Raw genomic sequence first — 13,609 nt, 5'->3', positions numbered from 1 at the left:
GCTTGCTCCATATTTTATATTCCTGTGTAGAGGGAAGGGCAATATGAGATGGTCTAAAACACATGCACAACTGTGTCAGGGGAAAAAAGCCAAAATCATGTTCTTGGGACATCTAGACAACAAAAATAAAATCCATTGTGGACAGAATATCTCCGAGTTCCTATAAGGTAAGTAACTATTTTTAACTGAGAAAATTCCAGTGTAAAGGAATACAGAAAGAATAGAAAGCAAGTATAACTCAAATGTCCAGTCATTTGAATGATTCCATTCCAGTGATAGTCATTATCTCTAAAAATTTCAAAGGGGGGTATGCATTTCTAATGGTGCTCCTGACACAATGCAGATAAAAGCCTGTCATACCAGGTAGAGAAACTCTGACAAACCCTTCCTCCTAAAACAGAACTTGGTGATGCACCCACTTTCCAAAATCTGCAAAGTGCAATTTCCTTCAGTTCAGAAATGTTTTAAATATCACAAAACAGAAAATAAAATGCCAAACAAAGCAGGCTTAGCTTAGACTGACCTGTAATTCTGTACCAGGATCACGTATATGTATCAAGATAGGTTTTGTTAAAATGCCAGTGAATACATACAATGTTATTTTCTGCTGCTCTTCCCTCCTCAGAAAAATGAGGGGAGTTAATCATGTGTAGCTGGTGTAAGAAACCATGAAGAGATGTGATACCAGTGTAAAAATATATGATAGATATAAAAACTGAGGAGGAGGAGGGAGGTGTATAGCTATTTCTAATTAAGAATAATGGGCTGAAGTAAAACAAAGGGCATTTAGTCAAGTAATTATTTTCACCTATATGCTGTCAAGAACTCTTCACAGTAAAAACAGTCTGCTTCGAGGATATTACAAGCTGAGACCCTGCTCTACTAATAAATCAGTGTGGCAGTGCTCAGCCCATTGATTTTATTTGTCTGAATGTCAGGCTAATTAAGAAGAACCAGGCTGAATATCTGGAAAAACTTCCTGATCGGGCTGTGAAATGGTTTTCTTAGGGGAAATTGTGGGAGACATTTTGTCTAGTTAAAATCCAAGAAACCACGTTACGGGGAACAATCCTGCACTGGCTAGGTGAGACTGGATGGTTATTTTCTATAGTTTTATACTTCTTGATAGAATCAGGTTGAAAAAAGACATTTGGCTGTAGTTTTAAAAAGAGAGTGAGGAATGTATTGGATGATTATTTTGTGTTCTGACCAGCAGTCTTGCGTGGGTGAAAAAAATTACAAAAATATTGTCAAAGTTTCTGTGCAAAATAGTTGATAGTTATCCAGATAGCATTTTTTAAAAATACAAATAATTGAATAGAAAGCTGTAGTTCCAAATAAGGAATCACTCTGTCTTGGAAGCAACTGATAAAGACCTAGCCTTACATGTAGTAAATTAAGAAAGTGGTGAATTGGAAAGTCTAAAAGGTATTTTTGAATGTGTAACTAATGAGCCTAGATTAAACACTCAGACTTGTTAAGCATGCTTTAGACCCTAATATAATTTTCCAGAACACTCCTCTGAAGAGTCAGACCATGCTCTTTAGCCAGACGTTTCCTTCCCTGGAAGTTTTAAGAGTCTAGGCCAGAATGACAATGATGCCATCAAGTGCTTGCAAGGACGTTATGTGAGAAACCCAAACATATGCTACCACACCTGTTAATCCTCAGCAGCAAGGTGCAAGCAAGGCAGTGGTAGAGGTGGTTCATTTAGATGCAGAAGAGCAAGGGGAAACTAGCATAGAAACAGACGAAGCAACTAGTAGCATAAGTAAGGAGGGATGAGCAGGGCACCAACCCCAGGCACTGACTTTGGTGGGGGGGGGAAGGGAGAGGGCAAAAATAGCAGCCCCCGCAGTCTGCCCCAACCTTTGGCAGGGCACCAATCTGCCCAGCTATACCCCTGCCTCAGCTGCATTGGTTGGTTCTAAGGAATATGCCTTGGGATCTTATTTTATTTAGGGACATTTCTGTAGTGCTCACTGCTGTACTAACTGCCCATCCTTACATCACACTATTGCTTTGGGGTGCCTTTGCCTTAAGAATGCTGCAGGACCATATGCTGGGCAGTGGGCACATGTTCCAGAATTGTATCTTTTCAAAGCAGCAGCAAGTTGCCCTTCCGAGCTGCACTGAAAACCCAGGAAAAAGGAAAAGAAAAGAAATCACATTCCACAAGTCCTGATGTTGTTCCAAGTACTAAAGCCAGAAAATAGGTAAGTGTAATAGGGATTTAATATCTTGTCAGCACTAATTAAAGTTAGCTTTTTGCCAGGAAACCCATTACAGACTACCATTTCAGGCACTTACAACTTGGCTGTAAAAATTTGTTCTGGGAGCAACAAATTTTCTTTACTTATAAAAGGAAAAATCAGTGTGCGTCTATTGGAAACAGGAGGGATGAAAAGCAAGAGGAGCATAGGAATACACTCTACTTCCACTGTTCAGATAATGTAACCAGGGGAGAGTGATTTAAAGTAAGGCCATTTAAAATAGCAATTTAAATCATGATTTAAATCAGCAAGTTGAATGTTTCCATTAAAAAATGATGGTAATGAAATTTTCCATTTTATTTTTCAGTTACTTTAGAAAGAAAGGTGCAGTCACTTGATTGATATAACCATTTGAAAAATGGTCATTTACAAATTAATAACGTCTTTACACTAAATTTGGTATGTCTTCTACTACCTAAGAAAGTACATTTTATCTTTACCCATTATTAATGAAAATGTATAGCTTAATATTTTTATTTGCTTACTAATTTTAGATGTTTAGTAGGTTAAAATTCATAAATGGTATTTTGCTCATTGGCTAGATGATGAAGTCTTTCCTCATGATTTATGTCAAACATTTTCATCAAGTAACTGGTGACTGGAATTTAATCCTGAGGAGGTGTATAATGATGTCTCCCTGAGCCAGGCCCCAGGGCCTATGATGACTTTGCCAATCCTTTGAGCCAAGTAGCACAACCCTCACGTGCCCTTAGGATCAAGCCTGTATTACAGCACATGACCTATTGTGCCTAATTTATAAGGCTTTTATTTACACCATCTCTCTCTCTCAAAAGCACATGACCTGAAGCTCAACATCTTGATAATGACTCATGAGTTCAGCACATTTATTATTTCTTTAAGTATTGTGGCAGGCTTGCCGGGCTTTGCTTGGCTCTTTGGGCTTAGGAGACCACAAATGCGATTGGTGGGGCACAACCCACCAATTGGAGCCAGGAGGAGAGTCTTCTCTGCCTCTATTCCAAAGGCGGGGTGGGGGGGAAGGGGGCCAGGAGTGCACCTAATTGGGAACTGCAGTTGCAGCCCCCTAATTAGTTCATTTTCAATCTGGGGGTGGAGCCCCAGGAGGGGATATAAGCAACTGTGTGCCAAGCATGCAGCGCAGTTGGCAGGGGACAAAGAAGGAAGATGTCCTGGGGCCAAGAAATGCTGAGAGAGCTATGCAGCATGCATATCTGGCTGCCCAGAAGAGCCTGAAAGATTCTGCTGCTGGATGGAAGTGGTGGGCAGAGCAGGAGTCCCTGCATGGAGGGTCCACAAGGGACCAGGACCCTGGGAGCCACAGCAAGGTGGCATGGGTTTCCAACCCTGGCACGAGGCCAGGCTGCGGTGCAGGCATCACTGCACGGAGGGTACACGAGGGACCGGGACCCTAGGAGATACAGCGAGGTGGCTCAGGTCTCCAACCACAGAGTGAGGCTGGGCACAGGAGCCAGAGCAACTGCAGAGTGAGTCAGTGTGGGGTGTGAGGCCCTGGAGAAGGAGGGACTGGGTGGTCTGGGACCCATCCCCTGCAGTGAGTCTGTAAGGGCCCCGGGAACAGAGTGGTCCCTGAGTGTGGGGAGTAGTATTCAGAGTGGCACAGCACTAGGCATGCACGAGGTGGCCCAGGCCCTCAACTCTCCCTGAGAAAGACTGAGCCATTGGGATGTGTGAGTGAGTCATGTCGCTTTCCTGAGGCCTGGAACTGAGCCCTCCCCTGGAGAAACATTAGCCAGGCCAGGGCAGTTTATGGACAACTCCCACCCGGCTCCTTGGGACACGTGAGTCAGAGGGGAATGGGTCTCCCACTGAGGACTGACATTCAGGGGGAGGTAGCCTCACTAAGAGAGGCAAGAGGAAGGGACCCTCTGAAGGAGGGGGACCCCTAGAGAACTCTTGCGCCTCATATTTTGGAGTGCTTTATTGATTGTTTGAAATGATGTGTATCTTTGGAGTGTTTATTAACTATATGCCTGGGATTTTAGAGTGTCATTTATTGTTGTACTTACCTGTTCATATCGGTTGGATCATTATGCATACCTGCTTATATATAAATATAGATATGTAACCTGTAAATATTCACCTCAGTTCTTATATATTAAATTTGTACCTGCTGAAGACATTGTTTTCTGTTCCTCCTCTATTGAGACACGATAGGTGTGAGGGAACTGTGAGTAGACTGCCGTTTCCACCCCCAGCACAGGTGCCCTGCTGGCTTTCCCCTTCTGTTGGTGAGAGAGAGGTGCTTATTTGGGGGCAACTGGGTTACGCTATTTTAAGAGAATTGTAATGAATGTAAGCCTTAATATGTTATGTTTTAAAACTTAATTCCATACAAACATAATTTAAAAACAAATACTCGTAATAATTTAAATAATAAATAAAAATATTTGAATTAAAAAGAAACTTTTTAATAAGACATTGATTTTTATTTACCTTGTCCATAACAATGCTTAAAATGGAGATAATGTATTACAGTGGCAACCATCTTTAAATTAATAAATGGTAATTGTCATAATATTTGACTAAAGGCCTCTCTAAACAAATACCATATATTCTCACATATAATATACACCTTTTCCTAAAAATTAGCCCCTTATAATTGTGGTGCATATATTAAGTCAAAGCTAATGTTTTGCCCTGGGTTGGAAGTATCCTGGTTTGATTTTTGCTCTATGGCTGGCAGGGACCCTAATCAGGTAGGGCAGCCTGGGCTAAATGACTGGGGGTTTTGATTGACAACTCTAACCCAGGTAATTAACTGACTGGCTTCTTGATTGACTGTTGGGAGTGTGGCTACCCATTTAGTCCCACCTATGGCAGCAGCCTCTAGGCCAGGGGTGGGCAATTATTTCAGGTGGAGGGCCGCTTACTGAGTTTTGACAAGCCGTTGAGGGCCACATGACAGGCAGCCAGACTCAGATATATATTAATATTCTAAATATTTTAGGGGCCCCACAGGCTGCATTTTCCCCACCTCTGCTCTAGGCTAACCAACAGTACTGACTCAGGTCTGCTTTGGTGAGTCCCTTGGTTCCTGTGTTCTTTGGTTTCCTGATTTGGCTCTGTTCCTGGGCTCTGGCTTTGGATCTTCCTTATGGGCTGGTTTCCTTGTTCTCAGATGCTGATTACTAGGTTCCTGGACTCTGGCTAATGGATTTTCCTTCTTGGTTCTGGCAACTTGGTTGCAGCCTCCTGTACCCAGCCTGTTTGGACTTTGCCTCTGGATTGCCTTAGATTTTCCTCTAGATTTGCTGTAGTAATCATTGGATCTGATTACTTGGTCCCTGATTCCTATTCTTGGATGGTGCTTGTGATTTGGCTCCTGCCTCTTCCTTCTTGCCTAACCACTAGGCAAGGCCACCTATGGCATGGTCCCTTATAACAGTGCAGCAGCTCTGGCATTACTGTTCAGGCTGATGAGAGAGTCAGTTGACTTAATAGTGCCTTGTTCTTCATTCTGCAGGTGCTAACAATTCTCTCCTTTTCATGGTTTTGATGTTCCATTATCAAGGTAACTTTTCTTAGCGCAATTTTACTGTCTGCTAGCTGTTCCTGGTCTCTCCTCCTCTTTCACAGTCCTGAAGGCTCTAGCTGACTTGTGGATTCAGTGCAGGAAAGGGAGGTTGAGTTAGCTGAAGATTAGGCTCTGTCCCTGCTCTATGTAGCCATGACTCTGAAAAAATGTATTTTCTGCATCCTGCCTTTCAAAAACAAAGCGGCAGGAGGGAGCATGTTGTATGCAATAAAATATGGTACACCTTGTACTGCCTCTAATCACAGACATCGGCAGCTTGACAGAGGAAGCCCACTGTGTTAGCAGGGAACACATAACTGCTTTGCTACTGTTCCAGGAATAGTCAAGCCAGGTCAACAGAGCAGATCATAGAAGCTGAACTGTGAGACATAAGGAAAGAGGCTTCTCCTGTAGCTAGGCCTGAGATTTTTTCAGGGGGTTTTCACAAGCATAATCAACACTCTAATTGCAGCCAAATCAGCATGTATTTGCAGCATGTAGCCCAGAGATCTCATGTTTCCTTCTGGGTAATAGGGGCTGTAAACTCAAGAAGAAAGTTGTAGCCCTCTTTCCGCTGAATGGAAGAATTTTTATGATTGGAGAAGGCTTCAAGCAGGTCCTCTGCTGCTCTGCTGATAAATAGCAGTAGCACATCTTGCTTCATAGACTAGCTCAAGGGTGCCAGGAATCACTGCAGTGAAAACAGGGTCATTCACCACTGAGTTCTATCCAACATTAGGCAAAACAGTGAGTAACTGAAAAAGAAAAGGCATGGTTAATGATTTCAGGACTTTAAAATTAGGCAAGTTATAATACCCTGGCAGATGGCCTTGATAAATAAGCCACCCAAATTAAGCACATTATACTATATCATCAATCATCTATTAAAAGAATAGCAACACTTTGTGTGTGGTAACATCTTACTAGCCAGTCTCCATATATTTCATAGCAGTAGAATTGGTAATTCTCCCTCTTAATTTAAAAATAGTCCTTACTGTTGTGGAAAAAACCTTAAATCCTGAAGTTACTGGAAACTGATGTAGCATCATTTGCCTGAATCTAAAGAGAACCTGAAATAATACCTCCAAAGGCAACAAACTACCCCGTTCTTCTCGGTCAGGTCTCCACAGACTGAGAGGCAGTGGCTACTATGTAATTTGGCAGTTTTAATGTCTCAGAATTCACAATTTCTCTTATGGACTTCAGTGTTTTGCTACACCCAGTTATCAACTTTATTTTCTATCTCGTGACCTGCATGTAGCCGACCCTTGCTCTTCTGCTTTCCTCACTTGGAAGAGTTAATTGGATTACAGCACATGCTCTCTGCATTGTTCCAGAGAGCCAAACAACAGGGGGTTGGAAAGCAAAAGCTGGAGTCCGCTTTGTAGCCAGGGGGTGGAGAGAGCCAGAAGTACAAGATGATAAGCTAGGCCTCCTGGGGAATGCTGCAGCTATGGAGACCTTGGGGAAATGAATTCCTGAAACCTCAACATACTTCCTACTATTCTAGCATTCATAGAAAGATCAGATTTTACAGTTTGATCACTTAAACAACACTACAGTAGCTGTAATCTAGAAAGTAGAGTGAGGTTATGTAGACAGCTTGAAAACAAACCCATCCTTGAAAATAATCATCATAAAAAATACCATACTCCAGTGCCAAAAGCTCAAAAATCAGGACTGTGGTTGGTCCTTCCAATCTTTTCTAGGGCAGTGAATTAAATTGCGGTTAATGCATGCGATTAACATGTTAATCAGTGTTTGCGTTAATTTTTTTAATGCATTTATCATCCGTGTAGTTTTGGAACCTGCACCTGGACTCTGCTCTGCCACTGTCACTGCCTCCTCCAGGCCACCCAGCGGAGCAGCGGTAGCAGCACAGAGGACCTCAGGACCGCCCGGGTGCAGACTCCAGGCTCCTGCAGCACGACAGGGAGGGGCACACACAGACACAGCTGAGCAGCCACAGACTGCACGTGGCCAGGAATGCAGCCAGCAGCATATAGAGCACCGCCCAGTAGGTAAATCTGTGGGGAAAAGGGCCATGGGGGCAGATCAAAGCCCTCACGGGGAGAGAAGGGCATGGATTGGGGTGAATAGGGCCCTAGGGCCAGGACAGATCATGGGATGGAGCCATGGGCAGCTCATCCAGGGGGGTGGGGGGGGGAGGAGGAGCAGCTGCACACACCCCTGGGGCTGGCACAGGAGACAGGTGCCCCCAAGATTTGTGCTTAGGGTCTGCAGGCTGTGAGTTGGCTCTCTGTGCCCTGCTATCATTGCCCTGGGAGATGCGTGATGCCCGCACCACGCATCCCCTGCCTGCCCGGCGGTGGGAGGCACAGTATGGTGTTGTGTGGCTCCCAGGGCCATGGCAGCAGGACACAGCCCCGAGCCTGTAGCCTGCCTCTACCCTGCACACACATCCATCTGCCTCCCATGGCTCTTCCAAGTGTGCATGCAGTGGCAGGAGCCACACACCCCCTGCACCTGCACATACCACCCACAGCTCTGTCCCATTACCCACCCCAGTCCCAGGGCTCCATTCACCCCAGCCCCTGCCTGACTTCCTCACCATGGGGGCATTGATCTGCCTCCCCGCCCCTTCCCTACTTCCACACCCCTTCCTCTCCACGGTCTTGCATGCTGGGGGGTGTCTATGCATGTGTGTCTGGCTGTGTGTGTCTCCCTTCACTCCCAAGCCACAGCCCCCCACCCGATCCTGCTGCTGCCCCTCACTCCTGATCCACAGTACCCTGCATCCTGCCAGGGTATGTGGGACCCCACCTCCCCAGGCTCCAAACTCAACACACACACCCACAGCCCCCCACCGACCATACAAAGTACCTGCATAAGATGAGTTTTTCCACACATACTTTTGAGTTTTTAGCTGTGCTATTAAAATTATGATTAATTGTGACTAATTTTTTAATTGAGCAACTAAGTGTGATCAATTTTTTAAAATCATTTGACAGCCCTGATCTTTTTAAAATGTATATTCCATATCCCAGAGTGTCTTTATCTTTGCACTCCTCCTGTGTGTTGTGAAAACTGTAATATTGCCAGTTCTCACAATCTACAGAGCAGGGTGATTTGGATAGACAGCGCTACAACATTCTTGCTGGCTACCTAACGGTGCAGAGCTTCCAGTTGCACCTCAAATATGAATTAAATTTGTATTTCTCAATTTCACATCAGCCTGTCTCCCCACTGACTTATGGGGGTGTACGTTACATAGTTAATGTCAATACTGCCCCTTCAGACCCACATCTACATGTTCCCCAGCCCACGTCAGTTCCCACATCTACTGGGCCCGCTCGCTTCCAGGTACGTGCTGTCCCCGCCATCTCTGCTTCCGTGGGTTCTTCACCCTTCCCCTCCCTCAGGCCTGGGAGAATGCTTATAGCAGGGTCCTCTTCTTCCTCTTCCCTAGTATGGTATTGCATGGTTGAAGAAGGGAGAGGGAGAGAAGTCAAGAGTAGAAAGATCCATTCTTATTAAGAAGGGGTGGGGAAGGAGGAAATGGAGGAGGTCTGTCTGGAGAGTAGGACTGTGTGAAATTTCACCACCTGTTTTGATTTGACAGTGTTTTGACTCATTTTGAGCTTGAAACAGCAAAATCGAATTGAAACAAAGGGCTTCAAAACCAGCCTTAAAACAAAACGAGGCTAGTTGAAATGTTTCAAAAGATTTCAAGTTTTGAAGGAGCCAGCAGCAAGGTGGTAGGAGACAGGGGAGAACCAGGGCTGCGCTCCTAGCAGCAGCTGGGAATGCAGCCCTAGTTCTGACTCATCTGACCCCAGCACTCTTTCCTGCCTAGGCTGGGGTTGGACTTGATGATCTGTTGAGGTCCCTTCCGACCCTAGCATCTATGAATCTATAATCTGAAAAAACTACTAGGAGAGAGCAAGAAAGAAAAACTGAGCAAGAACTGTCCTAAACTGTGGAAGGAAGGGATTTAACTCCATGCTTTACTTGTTCTTAGCAACTTTTCCATGACCAATTACACTGAATCAGGCAGAGAAGGAACTGGTTTGCATCTCTAAAGCTCCAGAGAAGGGCCTAGATAAGTGTTTTTGTGAATACAGGTAGGACTACAGGCTATTTCATGGTCATGGAATGCATTTGGAAACATGATGCAATGAAATTTGGTCCCATTTTACCAAAGGGAACACAAGACTCTGCTCATGCATCATTTTGAGCTTTGGGAATTTTGCATCAGTGCAGCTCTAAAGGAAGTGGATCCCTGCACTCCTTTTTCACCTCCTATTTCATTGTTCTTCAACAGCAGAAGTGCTATTAATAATGGATGGATTGCAAGATTTACTTTTCCTAGGCTTGGCCAGTTTGCATCTGACTGTTTCAAGAAATGATTTAATCTGGTTGGTGTTTTCCATTGTAAATAGTCTCTGATCTTGAGGATGCAAAGACTTGACTTCAAAAGTCAGGTGAAATGTACAGTGCCTCAGGCTGAGAGAGACAGCTGCCCCCTTTGATGTATGTGGTTGGAACTATAATCTTGTTTCCTTCGGGTGCATAAAGGACACGGATAAAGCATGCAGCAGTCCTGAGTTGTGTGGTATGGCCCAGGGTCCCTGAAACAGGGCTGTTGTCCTGGATTGGGAAAATAGATCCCAGGTTGCCCGATCCTCCCCATTTTTCTGCCAAACCATTTCTGTGTTGTCAGGCTGCATTCTCCAGCACCTGCTGAGAGCACAATGTAATCTGCTGACACAGGCATGAGACTATACCACTTCCAGGTAGCTAGGGGCCAGGGCTATGTCCTGAACTGGAAGCAATATGACTGCATCCTGCAATGCTGGCCCCAGGCAAAATGGTGAAAGCAGAACTAATTTGTCCAGGTACATTAATGATCTTTAAAGTCCATTTGATCTATGTATTATAGTATAGCCCTCTCATAGCACCATACTAAGGCAGCTTCACAGACTGGAACCAGGTGTAGACTACTTTCAATCCAAGAGACCTGTGGAGTGTCTGGGTCTATGTCCAGGGTTTGCCATGCTTGCGTTTGCTGTTTTATATGCAGACCCAGGCTCAGAGTTTTGTGTCTGTTTTTTACAGTGTTATAAATCTTAACATATTTCACATCTTGTTGTTTACTCTTCAAACTTTAAACCAGCTTTGTTTGCTTAAGAAAAGTTGGGTGTTGGTTAGTTCAAAAGTAGCATTTGATGAAAGAGAGAAAAAAACAGGGTGGGGGGAGAAAAGAAAATCTTCTCGGGTTTTGCATATAAAATTATGCCTCATGTATGAATGCTGTTTCTTGTCAGACATTTTATAAGGCTTATACCAGTAAGTGGCACAAATACTGCACCTGGACACGAGTAATTCCATTAATAGTTACTATGACTCAGAAGGACACTTTACAGCTTGTGTCAGTAATTCATAATATAATAAAGTATTCTGAAGTGGGCTATAAAAAGTATAATGGTTCCAAAAGTACTGTTGCAAACTATTACATTACTATTCCACAAAATAAGAAGTTCCCTTTTTTTGGTTTATAGTGTCAGTGATGCATAGAATTTTTTCTGTCTTTTCTGTCTAAGATGTATATGTAGTATCTAGTAACTTGACGGTGTCTGAGTGCTGTGATAATGCAAGCAGATACTTATTTATTCGTTCAGAAAAGCTAACATACATTAGGTAATGAAAGCACCTTTGGAGTTTCTTTAAGAGCAAATCTAAAGCCCATCTTAATTCAGTTTTATTTAATGCCTTTTTACAATTTCCAGTCCTGATCCTGCAAGCATTTATGCACATGCTTAACTTTGGGCTTGCCAGTAGCCCCATTAACTTGAATGGAGCTATTCACATGAATGAAGTTAAGCACATGAAGTTAAGCCTAATCAGGAAAGTCTTTAAAAAGCCACTTTTAAGAACTCAAACAAACTCAGCAATGAAGCAGAAACAGAAGTTAGAAAGATTAAGCTTTTTCCTGAAAAATAGCTACTTTCTATATTTTGTTACTGGCTTTAAAACTCAATATAAAGTCTCAGTGTTTTCATGTCATCTTTCAAAAAATGGGTGCTGTATTAACATGGGTCCTGGTGACTTATTCATGACATATGACAATATTGCAAAATATAGAAGTGTCTTATTTCTCTTTAGTCATCTTCATTTCTTATGTGATCTAGTACATGGTCAGCACATACTTAATAAATGAAGCCATTTCTTTCTGATTTTATTATAAAATGATTGCTGAGGATCAAAGCAAAAATAAATATCAAGAAGGGTATTAATTGTCTGACCCATATGAAGAATATACATAATAATATTAGTATGTGTTGCTATATATAGGATCAAATATAGTAGTGATGGAAAATTGTATATACAAGCAGACTACAAAACAGCATCCAAAATATAAAAATGCTAGTATTTCCAAAGTTTCTACTACCATTAAGAATTAAATGAATCATATATCAACATGCAGAATATTGTAAAGTACCAAAGCAAGTTAACCTCTCATGGTGAGATTTAAGCCTAAGTTTTTGCAGTGTTTGCTTGAAGCTTTGTTTAAACAGACATAATTGGCCAGAAAAAAACAACTGGTCATTTAAAAATAGTAAGATGTCTGCAAATTCCTCTATTAAAAAAACCAAACCAAACCATAACAGGGGCCTATGACACTTACTTCTTACTCTATAGTGATTCGTCATTTAATTTATATCTGTCTTTTCCAGAAAGACCTGAAAATTAGCATGTTGGAATGAAATTGCGGAAGAGGCTTGTATCCACAGAGCTAGTTGAAAACCTTTATTAAGACTTTTTTTTTTTTATAAAAGCACCATTCCCTTCTTATGATTTCTTAGAGCTCAGTGAAACTTGATATTTTTAGAAAACTCTTCAACTGAGCAGTGTGGTTTCTTTTTAATTTGCCCTTATAAATGCAGAAGGAGAAAACTGAGTAATTCTGTCATTTTCTGTTTTTCAGGTGCTAGTCTAACTGCGCTGGAGGTTTCATTTAAGGCATCACTGTAGTTCCTCAGTAGAGTTCAGTGTGACATGGCTTAAATTTGTAAAATATTATTGTATGTTTATGTTCTTTCTAAAGGCATGGACAATTTTAGAAAACTCTCCAATCAAAATATTCTACCTTAAAATTGGTCTTGGTTTTGATAGACATTTTAGACGTTCTCCTCATCAGACACCAAGTCATTTTATGAAGCAGCAACACAATATGCCAAACTTTTCAATATAAATCATTTGAAATGTTAACCTCTAAATAATTTTAATTACTTTCATTTCAGTTGCTCCTGATTACGCACTACAGAAATTATTCTGCTTTTTGTCATTACTCTGGTATAAATTTTGCTTATAACAATAAATAGACCTCCTGCATTTACTCAGATATAAATGAGAGCAAAATATGATACCAATTTAGGGAGCTTTTTTTTTGGGGTATTTCACACAATTTCTAGGTCGATCAATGGACTTCAGCCAATTCCAATAGGTGTGTTCAAAACAAGGCTCAAAGTTTTAAAACTTATTTTTGGCAGTGCAGTAATGTTCTGAATGCACTGGAGATGGATAAATCTTTGAATTTTATGTAACACTATTGCACCTCATTATCTACTGAACATGAGAATGTAGCCCCTCATGAAGTGCAAGGCATGTTATATTTTTACAGAGATATGTACATATGCAATATATTATGCAAAATATATAGTGTAACTGGACCTTTTACACATACTCAAATCAACAGATTTAATGCTGACAAAAATAGTAATATAAGGATTTTATAAACAGTGAGGTGAGACTAAATAATGGGATATTACCCAGAGAATTTTCCATTTGAGTTTAA

The 13,609-nt window shown here is 42.1% G+C and overlaps 1 long non-coding RNA gene across 1 annotated transcript; it reads left to right on the top strand.

Annotated features, from left to right (window-relative positions):
* The first annotated feature begins 1,820 nt into the window (after positions 1 to 1,820).
* Positions 1,821 to 13,365, top strand: LOC149868152 (uncharacterized). The gene is made up of 3 exons (XR_016440950.1): positions 1,821 to 2,216; positions 7,590 to 7,811; positions 12,740 to 13,365. It is a non-coding gene; the product is annotated as an uncharacterized LOC149868152 (long non-coding RNA).
* Positions 13,366 to 13,609: the final 244 nt, after the last annotated feature.

The sequence above is a fragment of the Crocodylus siamensis genome, chromosome 3 (genome assembly GCF_052110815.1).
Source record: "Crocodylus siamensis isolate JL-2025a chromosome 3, ASM5211081v1, whole genome shotgun sequence".
NCBI lineage: Eukaryota > Metazoa > Chordata > Crocodylia > Crocodylidae > Crocodylus > Crocodylus siamensis.
The sequence above is the reverse complement of the archived record's forward strand: the minus strand, read 5'-3'. Positions and strand labels throughout refer to the sequence as shown.